The following is a 14,618-nucleotide window of genomic DNA, read 5'->3' on the forward strand; positions in this document are numbered from 1 at the left end:
AAAAATCGCTTCTTTTTTATCTGTCCGTTGTGAGCAAATTTCCGATATATCCGAGTCCGATATATCCGAGGTTTACTGTATGAAAAGGTTTGGGCACCCCTGATCATTTAAGATTTCCCTTTTATAAATCAAATAAAATTTCAGTGAAATATATCATATAGTAGACCAACACAGTGATGGATGAGAAGTCAAATGAAGTTTTCGGATTTCAGAAAGTATGCAATAATTATTTAAACAAGGTGCCTAAATTTGGAGGCTGGGGTGCCCATATCTGAATATATATTTAACTAAAATTTCTGATACCAACAACCAGTTATTAATCAAAATGAAAAACTTATCAGGGGTGCCCAAACTTTTTCATAGCACTTTTTCTATCTCAAGAATGAAATTAAAAAAAATAAAAAAAAAATGTATTAGTTTAAATTAACTTTATTCCTATAGTATTTTAACTGCAGTCCCTACAGTCATATTCTGCCTTTATGCCCAAGAAAAAAACAACATTTTATGAGAATGGACTTATATATTATGGGGAAAATGTAAGTTTTTTTAAATATTAAAGAAAAAAATATTTTTGTAAAAGTCATACTATGAGAAACAAACCAGTTTTAATTTTTCGAGAATTGAGTCGGGGGGGAAAAAAGCATACCCGTCCATTTTCTATGCCGTTTATCCTCACTAAGGTCGCGGATATGCTGGAGCCTACCCTAGCTGTCTTTGGGCGAGAGGCAAGGTACACCCTGGTCTGGTCACCAGCCAATCACAGGGCACGTATAGACAATTTGGAGTTTGCCGGTTAATCTAAAAATGCATGTTTTTGGAATGTGGGAGGAAACCAACAGAAAAAATGTCCTGACTGTGGCCCGCAGGACACTCGTTTGAGGCCCCCGCCTTGATATGAAAGTTTAATGTTTGATATGGATGCTGTATGGTATCATGTACCCAGAAAAAATTATCACGTTTGATTAATGTTCATGTTAAAGGTTAAATAACTGTTAATAGTTATCCTCCCTATCCGTGTGGAAGTGGTAAGTTTTTGGCTATTTAAGTTGAAAGGAAATAACTTGAAGGCTACCGTTTAGGTCGCTAGCTCTCTAGTTTGCGAGTTAGCATGTGTCTCAAGACCCTGCAGTTGCGCAATATGTTGTAAATAAAAAGAGTATAAATGTGACTATAGTCGTGTTTTGTCATGTCTACAGGGCTCTAATAATGCTTTGTTCATTTTAATGTGAAAAAAATCATTTGTCTACCCACCAACTATATGTGGTTTCTTAAGTTTTTATTATTTGCCGTTTTATTATTATTATTATATTTATTTATTTATTACTTATTGATTGATTTTCTTTATTCTTGATTTGTTTATTTATTTTTCATCTTATTTTGTGTAGAAAAATAAAAAGTAAGATATTTGAGAACAGTGGAATGTTTTATCAGAGCTTTTCTTGTAGAAAATTGGAACCAAAAATCGAAGTTTTAAAAAAAAAAAAATTAGTTTTTAATAAATGCGTTTTTTTGTTGGGTTTTTTTTTTTGGGAAAACCTGATGCGACCCAGTCTCACCCAGACCCTAGCTCCAGTGGCCCCCCAAGTAAATTGAGTTTGAGACCCCTGATTTAATGCAATGCTTTATTTTTATTTACTGCATGCAACCTTACTGTTTTGCTCCGCATTTCAATTAACAAGGTCAAGTTTGTTTTATTTCATTTTATTACTAACAGCCCCCGGCACGGCCAAGTGGCCGTGGAGTGGCGGCGATAAAGCGAAGAAATTAATCCCCTGGGCACAAGCAGCAGCTCAGAGTCATCTAAAGCGGATCACTCCAGCAAGTGCTGGACATCCACCTACGAGCACGAACACGGGCGATGAATGGGAGCGGCCCCCTTTTATCTCACTCATAGACATGTCCAAGTGCAGGTAGAAACACAATAGAGGGAAACAGAATAGGCCGGTGTGATTAACTGATACAATGACTGATTGTGCAAGAAGCACAGGAAGGTCAGCTGCACCATCGTGAGGCCACGTCTGAGAAAGTCAAGACTGTAAAAATGACAAAACCGCCTTTGAGAGGCTAATTGAATGTTCGCTTTAAAACGGCAAAGGTCAGTCGTCGCGCTTCATCAATAACAATGCTGTGTATCTCAACACAACTCCTAAACAAAAGCATAATAGTTCACAATGAAGAGAAGAAAAACTCGACAATATTTTGAAGGTGTGAGTCGACATTGTATGCGTTGTTGCCTGGAAACCGAAACACACACCAACCTTCTTTTTGCCCGTCAGCTACAATCTTTATGTGAGACATGAAGATGTGGCTCTTTTCTGTGTGTTTAGAGATATAAACGGGAAACACATAAAGCCCCCGACCATCACACTACCACCACCATATTTTACTTTAGTTTGTTTGTATATCTTTAAAACGCACAGATGAGAGAAAGCTGTGTTTAAGTGTATAATATCACATATTTTGCCTTTATGCCCAAAGAAAACAAAACACAGCCCCAGACCATCACACTACCACCACCATATTTTACTTTAGTTTGTTTGTATATCTTTAAAACACACAGATGAGAGAAAGCTGTGTTAAAGTGTAAGAATGTTGTCGTCACTTTAAGGTGCGTTAACATACAGACAACGACAACGAGTGCCCAAGAAAAGAAAACACAGCCCCAGACCATCACACTACCACCACCATATTTTACTTAAGTTTGTTTGTATATCTTTAAAACGCACAGATGAGAGAAAGCTGTGTTTAAGTGTAAGAATGTTGTCGTCACTTTAAGGTGCGTTAACATACAGACAACGACGACGAGTGCCCAAGAAAAGAAAACACAGCCCCAGACCATCACACTACCACCACCATATTTTACTGTTAGTTTGTTTGTATATCTTTAAAACGCACAGATGAGAGAAAGATGTGTTAAAGTGTAAGAATGTTGTCGTCACCTTTAGGAGTGTTAACATACAGACAACGACGACGAGTGCCCAAGAAAAGAAAACACAGCCCCAGACCATCACACTACCGCCACCATATTTTACTTTAGTTTGTTTGTATACCTTTAAAACGCACAGATGAGAGAAAGCTGTGTTAAAGTGTAAGAATGTTGTCGTCACTTTAAGGTGCGTTAACATACAGACAACGACAACAAGTGCCCAAGAAAAGAAAACACAGCCCCAGACCATCACACTACCGCCACCATATTTTACTGTTAGTTTGTTTGTATAACAAACTAACTTTGTATGACAACGACGATGAGAGATATAAATGGGAAACACATATTTTGCCTTTATGCCCAAGAAAACAAAACACAGCCCCAGACCATCACACTACCACCACCATATTTTACTTTAGTTTGTTTGTATAACAAACTTTGTATGACAACGACAACGAGAGATATAAATGGGAAACACATATTTTGCCTTTATGCCCAAGAAAACAAAACACAGCCCCAGACCATCACACTACCACCACCATATTTTACTTTTGTTAGTATATCTTTAAAACGCACAGATGAGAGAAAGCTGTGTTTAAGTGTAAGAACGTTGTCGTCACTTTAAGGTGCGTTAACATACAGACAACAACGACGAGTGCCCAAGAAAAGAAAACACAGCCCCAGACCATCACACTACCACCACCATATTTTACTGTTAGTTTGTTTGTATAACAAACTAACTTTGTATGACAACGACGACGAGAGATATAAATGGGAAACACATATTTTGCCTATATGCCCAAGAAAACAAAACACAGCCCCAGACCATCACACTACCACCACAATATTTTACTGTTAGTTTGTTTGTATAACAAACTAACTTTGTATGACAACGACGACGAGAGATATAAATGAGAAACACATATTTTGCCTTTATGCCCAAGAAAAGAAAACACAGCCCCAGACCATCACACTACCACCACCATATTTTACTGTTAGTTTGTTTGTATAACAAACTAACTTTGTATGACAACGACGACGAGAGATATAAATGGGAAACACATATTTTGCCTTTATGCCCAAGAAAAGCAAACATAGCCTCATACCATCCCACTACCACCACCATATTTTACTTTAGTTTGTTTGTATATCTTTAAAACACACAGATGACAGAAAGATGTGTTTAAGTGTAACAATGTTGTCGTCACTTTAAGGAGTGTTAACGTAGGACAACCTGCTGCATTAAAAAAATCTCCTTCAGAATAAAAGCACAAGATTATTTTCAAACACCAGTGACCCACGTTTGGGCTGCAACCTAAATATAAACCAAATGAAAACAAACACTCGACTACGACGACAAGAGACATAAATGGGAAACACATATTTTGCCTTTATGCCCAAAGAAAACAAAACACAGCCTCAGACCATCACACTACCACCACCATATTTTACTTTAGTTTGTTTATATATCTTTAAAACACACAGATGACAGAAAGATGCGTTTAAGTGTAACAATGTTGTCGTTAATTGATCGATGAAAATTCTCCCTCTCTCTCTCGCTCTCTGAGTTGTTTCTAAATACTCAGTGGCTGCAGATGGAACCTTTCGGTAGTAAATATGACTCATTGATATTAGTAAGATGTCTTCATGAATATGTCTTTCATAACCTCGTATTAGCCTCTGCATTCTTTTATTCATTAGCGTGTTTACCATTTGCATTTTTTATTTATCAGTGTTTACAGTCCTTACATTAACTGTGTTACTAATAATAAATAATAAGTTCCAGATTTTTGTTTGTCTTCTGCTTCTTTGTATTATTATATATTATTCCATATTTTGGGTATTATACAAATTTATATTGATGTACAGTATTATATCCTGTGTATATTCATTGTCTTATTTCATATATTGGTGCATCAGCCAATATATCGGATAGAATTTTTTTCAGTTCCAAATATTGGACCCAGAAATCCCATATCGGCCGGGCTCGAATTCAAAGAGCCAATCCGAGGCAGGGTAGGGTAGGGCGGGGCGGGGTCCACATCGTGGCAGTTTTGGATGAACACGTCAACCAGTCAGCAGATGTCAAATAGAACCTTTTGATTATGCAAATAAAACGTTTTTTCTTTCTCTGTTTAAAAAATCTTTATTTAAATGAATAAAAACATTATATCAATTTATGTGTACATTACTGTGAATAGTACATTACACAAGAATAGACCCAATTGAGTCTGTATGACTACTAATATAGTATAATATAACATAATATAGGCTGCACGGCGGTCGAGTGGTTAGCACGCAGACTTCACAGCTAGGAGACCAGGGTTCAATTCCACCCTCTGCCATCTCTGTGTGGAGTTTGCATGTTCTCCCCGTGCATGCGTGGGTTTTCTCCGGTTTTCCTCCCACATTCCAAAAACATGCTAGGTTAATTAGCGACTCCAAATTGTCCATAGGTATGAATGTGAGTGTGAATGGTTGTTTGACTATATGTGCCCTGTGATTGGCTGGCGACCAGTCCAGGGTGTACCCGCCTCTCGCCCGAAGACAGCTGGGATAGGCTCCAGCACCCCCGCGACCCTCGTGAGGAAAAGCGGTAGAAAATGAATGAATGAATAATATAGGCTGCACGGCGGTCGAGTGGTTAGCACGCAGACTTCACAGCTAGGACCCCAGGGTTCAATTCCACCCTCTGCCATCTCTGTGTGGAGTTTGCATGTTCTCCCCGTGCATGTGTGGGTTTTCTCCGGGTACTCCGGTTTCCTCCCAAATTCCAAAAACATGCTAGGTTAATTAGCGACTCCAAATTGTCCATAGGTATGAATGTGAGTGTGAATGGTTGTTTGTCTATATGTGCCCTGTGTAAATAAAGTCCAGGGTGTACCCCGCCTCTCGCCCGAAGACAGCTGGGATAGGCTCCAGCACCCCCCGTGACCCTCGTGAGGAAAATCAGTAGAAAATGAATGAATAATAATAATATAATAATAATAATATAATAATAATAATAACATAATAATATATACACAAACACACACTCATATATGTTGTCTTTACTTCACACATAACAGCAGCAGAAGTCAGCAGCCAACCTAGCTTGGTTACATAAACATCACTAAAGCACAACTCACACACACATTAGCTAAACGAAGCTAACCCAGCTTAGCGTTCACCGCTTCAACTTCATATCTACAAACTCTGTATCGCCATATTGAGATATTGCCACCCTCCTTGTTCTGACCCTGTAAATCCAGAGGAAGCGTACTTGGCACTGGTACCGGTATTGAAGTGTCATTATCACCTTATCAAAATGTGCCATCTCAGGCTGTCGGGCACCAGGCATGAGTACCCTGACAACTGCTGATGAACACGGGGACTTAGACTTTCCGCGGGCTGTGCACATAATGAAGTGGCGGTCCACACTCGGGCACCATTCACACACGGAACTGGATAAACAACTTACCCACTATGAACTGATTCCTAAAGGTTTGTCTACCAAGACTAGAGATTGTTATGATGTCATTTGTTCTTGGGATCAACATGCATCGGGTCATGTTGTGTGCTTGGTCGGACCGTTGGTTTGCAAGGGAAGAACTATCACGAATGCAAAACCACTGGCCGTGGGTGAGTTGTATATAAGACGGTCTGCAGAACTGGCGTATCGGCTCAGGTTGTGGTGGCCGATGACGTCAGTTGGCAATGCACCCCAGGGCTCTACGTTAAAAACAAAAATGACTTGCCCATGGGGAATCCTTAAGGTGAGAACTACTTGCCCGAACTTGCCCCATGTAAAATGAAAAGACTGCCATAATGATATCATATATCAATACATGCTGATAATTCATCAGATAATAGTACAGTAAACCTCGGATATATCGGATTCAATTGTTCCCACTGGTTTTGTCCGATATAAGCGAAATTCGTTATATGCGTATACCGGAAAATGTCCGTTTTACGCATATATCGGATTTATATCCGGTATATGCGTAAATGGGATTTTATCCGTTATAAAAAGGCACTTCCTTGACTATGTTTCCAATGTACCTGGACTGGGCAATGAAAAGAGATGTAAGGTAATGAGAATTGAACTTTATTGGACTCTGAGCATAACAAATTGTTAATTAAGCTAGGCCCTGTTACGCCCGTCAGGCCTACGTTATTTCCAATAGTGAGGTTAAGATCTCATTCACTGCTGTGCTAGTATTATTGATGTCACTCACTTTTATATTTGTCCTAAATCTGGAGCCAGGAGAAAGACAATAGCCAGTGACATCAACAAGATTAGCATAACGATGCGGCCATCTGATATATGCCAGGGAAATTTAATGGAAATGCATTGGAACGGGACTGGAGGTGACTGGTGGTGTTTCATTGTGACCACTTCAAATTGTCACAGCAATGTGATTCACTCACCCGTGCAATCATTTGATTGGCTGTCGCTAATACAGTAAACCTCGGATATATCGGAAATTCGCTCACAACGGACAGATTAAAAAGAACCGATTTTTCTGTAATGCATTTCCAATAAAAATTCATTGCATATATCGGATTTTTTATAACGGATTTCGCCTATTTCGGACAAAATCTCCAGTCCCGTTCCAATGCATTTCCCTCGCATATATCGGATGGCCGCATCGTGGCGCTCCGATTCGCCGAATCGTGACAGTCATAGTCAAGGAAGTGCCTTTTTATAACGGATAAAATCCGATTTACGCATATACCGGATATAAATCCGATATATGCGTAAAACAGACATTTTCCGGTATACGCTTATATCGGACAAAACCAGTGGGAACAATTGAATCCGATATATCCGAGGTTTACTGTAAAATACTTGTTAAAATACTTGCACTGTTTCATCACTTTTTGCTGTTTTCCTTCTGAAGTTGTTGAAGAATTAGACCATGTTGGCAGGGACGCCATGATAGATGTTTTCATAGTCAAACCATCGCTGATTGATTGATCGCGAACATGAACCGGTGTGGGTAAAACGCGGACCGCGGTCTAAATAAACGATTCTGATTGGTCCATTTCAAGATTTGCAAGGATTGGTTTGCAAATTAACACCGGAATTACGCAGTCCGTGTTTTACCAACACCCAACAAGAACCGCTTTTAAAAAAACTCTTAGCAGTACGGCATGCCAAAGTGAACTTGCACGACGGGAATATTAATGATTGATTGGATTTTGGAAGTTTGAAATGCGCATTGGCCGTCTGTGATATTGTGTAACACGTGTCAACACTGATTCCTCAGTGCCAAACAACTGTACACGGCAGAAGAAAAAGATCGATGTCCTTGAGTTATGTTGGGCGAGGAAGCAAGGGATTCATTCATCAAAGCTTCATGAATCTCCTAGACACTTTGTCAAGGGAGCGCGCAGACATATTTCTTCGTCGATTCGAACATGCAAATGAGCTGGAAAAAGAAATATTCATTTTGGGTATCTGACGAGAGTTGGAGCTGGGAGAGAAAGTCATAAAACGTGAGAATAATTACAGGACGGCACATTTGCTCGACTGCTATCAAGCCTGCAGAACATAAGACGCTGACAGATGAGGCGTATCAGACCACTTTGCTCAAGGGCAAGCTACCGGCTGGCTTTGGTGCGATTTCTAGATGTCTGACAAGCTCAGGTATCAAGCACCAAGGCGTTGCTGTGCGGCGTCAATCTATACATTTTGCTTTACAGCAGGGGTCTCAAACATGCGGCCCGCGGGCCAAATGTGGCCCGCAGGACACTAGTTTGAGGCCCCCTACAAGTTTGATATGGATGCTGTATGGTATCATGTAGCCAGAAAAAATTATTACGTTTCATTAATGTTCATGTTAAAGGTTAAATAACTGTTAATAGTTATCCTCCCTATCCGTGTGGAAGTGGTAAGTTTTTGGCGATTTAAGTTGAAAGGAAATAACTCGGAGGCTCCCGTTTAGGTCGCTAGCTCTCTAGTTTGTGAGTTAGCATGTGTCTCAAGACCCTGCAGTTGCGCAATATGTGGTAAATAAATGTGACTATAGTTGTGTTTTGTCATGTCTACAGGGCTCTAATAATGCTTTCATTTTAATCTGAAAAAAATAATTTGTCTACCCACCAACTATATGTGGTTTCTTATGTTTTTATTATTTGCCGTTTTATTATTATTATTATTATTAAATTTATTTATTAGATTGATTTTCTTTATTCTTGATTTATTTATTTTTCATCTTATTTTGTGCAGAAAAATAAAAATTAAAATATTTGAGAACAGTGGAATGTTTTATCAGAGCTTTTATTGTAGAAAATCGGAATCAAAATATTTTTCTGTTTTTAATAAATTTATTACAAATTAAATAAATTTATAATAATTTATAAAATAATAAATTATTTTAATAAATAAAAAATTAAAATAAAAATTTAATATATATATATATTTTTTGGAAAACCTGATGCGGCCCAGTCTCACCCAGATCCTAGCTCCAGTGGTCCCCCAGGTAAATTGAGTTTGAGACCCCTGCTTTACAGTAAGTCCACAGAAGCCCCCCCCCCGCTTGGCGGGACTACGCCGCTAATGCTCAGTCAGATGGTGTCGTGACACGGCAGCGGCGGTTGGGTGGGCTCGGGCTCACTGCTTACAAAGGCTGCACTCTTTCCGCAAACCAGGAGGCGGGGACACGGTGAGAGGACGGGGGAGGGGGGGGCATTAAAAACCACCACACTCAGCGACTGAATCCAATCCCTTTAATCCCCGCTGGTATGCCGCGGCGACAAATGCCCGTTTGGTCTCCGCTTCAGTTAGCGTTGACGGGCAGGACGGCGGACAGGTCAGGGGACGCGCGCGGGTCCCGTCGCCGTGAAACCGCAGTTTGCATACCGCCGTAGCCGTATGTCACTTGTGTGTAATGGCACCGCATTCCTGGCATTCTTTGGCGAGATGAGCCGTTTAAAAACGCCTTGTTATCTCTCGCAGGGTACTGGAGAAGGACCTGCAACCCCTCCCAGCCCCCCCCGCCCCCCCACTCCGGTGCTTGAATTGTTTGGATTCATTTGAAGGGTGTGTTAAGTGCCACTTGGGCTTAAAGCTGAAGTGTATATTGAATTTGCAGTAATGCTGCCGTATCGCTCGCTCGCTCGCAGTACGGGCCCGTTCGTCTTTATCAACCCCGCCAATGAGTGACGAGCACAGCAGGTGGGAGGGAGGCAGCGGACATGCTATTTATACCCATGAGTGTGTGTGTGTGTGTGTGTGTTTGACTTCAGTGAAGCTGTAGAGTTCTCATAAGCCACCGTGTTAAAGATACTCAATGACACAGAATTACAACCAAACCATGTGTGCCAACTGGGACCTTCATGGTAGACATCCAATGTTCCATCGGAATAACATAGGACAATTTAACCCCTCATAAAAGATATGAACAGTCCACATTTATTATTTCTTATTGAAACAGAGTGCTTGAATATGATAAAGGTTAAATTGAATGAAAGAAGAAATCAATATTTCATCATTATTGACTATGAGTGTAGCAATGAGTAATACTTGTTTGTATATCTTTAGTACACCTTTTGAGTGTTAAGTTGCTGTGTGATGAGTTTAGTTTACTTTGAAAAATTACATTTACCGTTACATTTGTTCACTTCCTGCTTTCCGTAATACAGTTTAAAGTTTTTTTTTTAATTTTTTAATTTTTTTTTTACATTTTTTGTCCCGAATAAGAGCATTTTTTAGGATTTTGTGTGTGCAGAAGCTGTTAATCCAATTAAGAGTACATTTAATTATCAGACTTTTTATTTACTATCACAAAGGTACGCAGTCTATGCTGGGAAAATAAGTGTAAAAATAAAACAATATTTCATGGAGGCCTACTTCTAGACCTGATAAATTCAATTTCATTTACCGTTACATTTGTTCACTTCCTGCTTTCTGTAAGTTTTTTTTTTATTTTTTAAAAACACTTACAAAAATTGTGTCCCGTACCTAATAAGAGCAACAGGAGCTTTTGAAAGGAGGGTTTAGAAAAATTACATTTACCATTACATTTGTTCACTTCCTGCTTTCCGTAATACAGTTTAAGGTTTTTTTTTTTAATTTTTCAATTTTTAAAAAAAAGTTTAAATTTTTGTTACATTTGTCCCGTACCGAATAAGAGCATTTTTTTTAGGATTTTGTGTGTGCAGAAGCTGACATCCAATTAAGAGTACATTTAATTATCAGACTTTTTATTTACTATCACAAAGGTACACAGTCTATGCTGGGAAAATAAGTGTAAAAATAAAAAAATAAAAAAATATTTCATGGAGCCCTACTTCTAGACCTGATAAATTCAATTTCATTTACCGTTACATTTGTTCACTTCCTGCTTTCTGTAAGTTTTTTTTTTTTAATTTTTAAAAACACTTACAAAAATTGTGTCCCGTACCTAATAAGAGCAACAGGAGCTTTTGAAAGGAGGGTTTAGAAAAATTACATTTACCATTACATTTGTTCACTTCCTGCTTTCCGTAATACAGTTTAAGGTTTTTTTTTTTTCAATTTTAAAAAAAAAGTTTAAATTTTTGTTACATTTGTCCCGTACCGAATAAGAGCATTTTTTTAGGATTTTGTGTGTGCAGAAGCTGACATCCAATTAAGAGTACATTTAATTATCAGACTTTTTATTTACTATCACAAAGGTACACAGTCTATGCTGGGAAAATAAGTGTAAAAATAAAAAAATAAAAAAATATTTCATGGAGCCCTACTTCTAGACCTGATAAATTCAATTTCATTTACCGTTACATTTGTTCACTTCCTGCTTTCTGTAAGTTTTTTTTTTTAATTTTTAAAAACACTTACAAAAATTGTGTCCCGTACCTAATAAGAGCAACAGGAGCTTTTGAAAGGAGGGTTTAGAAAAATTACTACCATTACATTTGTTCACTTCCTGCTTTCCGTAATACAGTTTAAGGTTTTTTTTTTTCAATTTTAAAAAAAAAGTTTAAATTTTTGTTACATTTGTCCCGTACCGAATAAGAGCATTTTTTTAGGATTTTGTGTGTGCAGAAGCTGACATCCAATTAAGAGTACATTTAATTATCAGACTTTTTATTTACTATCACAAAGGTACACAGTCTATGCTGGTAAAATAAGTGTAAAAATAAAAAATAAAACAATATTTCATGGAGGCCTACTTCTAGACCTGATAAATTCAATTCCGTAATACAGTTTAAGTTTTTTTTTTTTTTTCAATTTTTAAAAAAAATAAATAATTTTTTTGTCCCGTACCGAATAAGAGCAACAGGAACTAGCAAGGTTGGCTTCGTTTGCGTTAGCGTGTTTACACTGTGTTGTGTTGCACTTGTTTGTTAATGCAAATGAGCGTTTTAGGACCCTGCGAGGTCTGAGTGAAATGATGCCGAGAGGCACATTTATTCTTACTCCTAGCTTGTATTAACCGACAGAAATTCTCAACACAACACACTTCCTGCCTTCAAAATAATGGTAATGGTTTTATTTCATTTGAACATGCATCAGATTACAATTGAGTGCATCCCATAATTAGTTCCCAGTTCCACATGTCCAAAAGGAGTAGGAAGAAGCAAAGCTTATTAAATCCTACCCCTCCATCTGGTACTTTTACAGCCAGTAACTGTTACATTTGTTCACTTCCTGCTTTCCATAATACAGTTTAAGTTTTTTTTTAATGATGTACCTCGTACCGAAGTACGAGGTGATATGAGTAGAACTTGTTTGTATATTTCTTAGTACACCTTTTGAGTGTTAAGTTGGTGTGTGATGAGTTTAGTTTAAGGGTTTTTTTTTTTTTTAAATAATGCACCTCGTGCCGAAGTAGGGTGATATGAGGTGATATGAGCATCCAATGCCATAATGGGTACCATAGTAAGTGTCAATATAGTGATATATATATAGCACATCATGACTGAATCCATTCCATAGTTTGATTCCACATACTGAAATGCTATGCTAATGCTAACATAGTCCTAGCATATAAGTGTTTCAAATGTAGTTCTTCCCTGAGATCATATTTCTCCTCTCTTGTAGAGAAGTATTGGATGACATTTTTAGCTAATTGGTTGTTTTTAGCCTTATGCATTATTTTAGCTGTTTGAAGATTAACTATATCAGCAAGTTGAAGTATTTGTGATTTTAGAGTTACCTTATTAAGCTTCCTCATCCATGAAAATGTTGGTTTTTAATACTTTTGGTGTGAGCATGTAGGCCTTTTTTTGTAGTAATGTCAAGAAAAGGTAGAAAAAGTTATTGTTTTCAGCAACAGAACTTTAGTATCAACTGCAATCAAAAAGCAGAACAGGTCCCGATCTTGGTTCACTGTACTTCTTGCCATTCTTTCCATGATCCAAATTGTAAATATGAAATCAGCCAATCAAATGAGTGAATTCACGTCACATGTATACTGGAAAAGCGGTCAAAATGAGAATCCCCTGAAGCTTACATGATGAGATGAGGAGCTGGTTGTCATTGTGTTGGCTAATTGTACACTTATGATTTCAGTTGTGGCTCAAAATATTGCTTTATAGTCATATTATTATTATAATTATATTATTATATAATTATATATATATATATATATTATAATTATATTATTATTATTATAACAATACAGTGGTCATAATTTCAACCAGACCATTTTAAAATGTAGTAAAAAAAAAATTTTTTGCTTTTATTTTGTTGAGTTTCCTGACAAAGTCAAAAAGCCTTGATGCAATAAACAAATATTATGTGATTCTTTTTATGCATTAAAATGTAAAACGGGTCAGTGCCGACTCTTCATCCTACAGAATAATAAGTATAAATTAGGGTGGAGTTGCTTATTCTTCATTTATCGTTTTAAATCAGCTTCTAAATGAGTGTAAAGAGTTTTTGACTGTGGATAAATGTTCGCCGCCAAACATAAAAACATATGTAGTCTGGTTGCTATGGTGGAATAATGTCTAAAGACATAATGTAAACAAGATATGACGAACTCGGTTCTGTGGCGACTTTAAAGCAGTGGTCATTCTTCCTTGTTTTGCTGAGTAGCATCCTTTATCGAAATACGTTTATGCCATTCTTTCAAGCCAAATGCTACTTTGCAAAGGACACAGGACACAGTTAGCGGCCAATGCTACCGTGGACAGGTACACAGCCACAAACATATTTGCCGATTTGCCCTCTGTGAGAGACAAAGGGGAAGGAAGGAGTAGTAGGAAGCAGGAGAGGACCCTGGAGAGAGCCTGAAACAAGAGCATGATGAATGTACAGCTTGCGGTTTTCAATCAGGGATCAAGGTAGGGCCTCTCGTTCACGGCAGCCAGTATGTCTAGACCAGGGGTGGGCAAACTTTTTGACTCACAGGCCGCATTGATATGACAAAATTTACGCGGGGGGGGCAGACTATATATTTTACACGCAACAGTCCACCTGGTATTATTGTATCTGTAAAATTGTCATGCAATCTGCTATTATTATTTTATATTTATATTTAAATATTTGAAAAATAATAAAATATTATAATAATTAAAATAAAATTAAAATAATAATTATTATATTATTATTATGTAAAATATGCAAATATAACAATAATATTGTATATAATTAATATAATAATTAGCATTAATATAATAATTATAATAATCATAATAGTTCTAATAATAATTATAATAATCTAATAATAACTATTATAATAATTATAATAATCATAATAGTTCTAATAATAATTAT

The 14,618-nt window shown here is 37.5% G+C and overlaps 1 protein-coding gene across 2 annotated transcripts in view; it reads right to left on the bottom strand.

The window, feature by feature from the left end:
* acvr2ab (activin A receptor type 2Ab) overlaps positions 1–14,618 on the bottom strand; it is a 65,453-nt gene that overhangs the window by 44,144 nt on the left and 6,691 nt on the right. The window lies entirely within an intron of this gene.

The sequence above is a fragment of the Doryrhamphus excisus genome, chromosome 16 (genome assembly GCF_030265055.1).
Source record: "Doryrhamphus excisus isolate RoL2022-K1 chromosome 16, RoL_Dexc_1.0, whole genome shotgun sequence".
NCBI lineage: Eukaryota > Metazoa > Chordata > Actinopteri > Syngnathiformes > Syngnathidae > Doryrhamphus > Doryrhamphus excisus.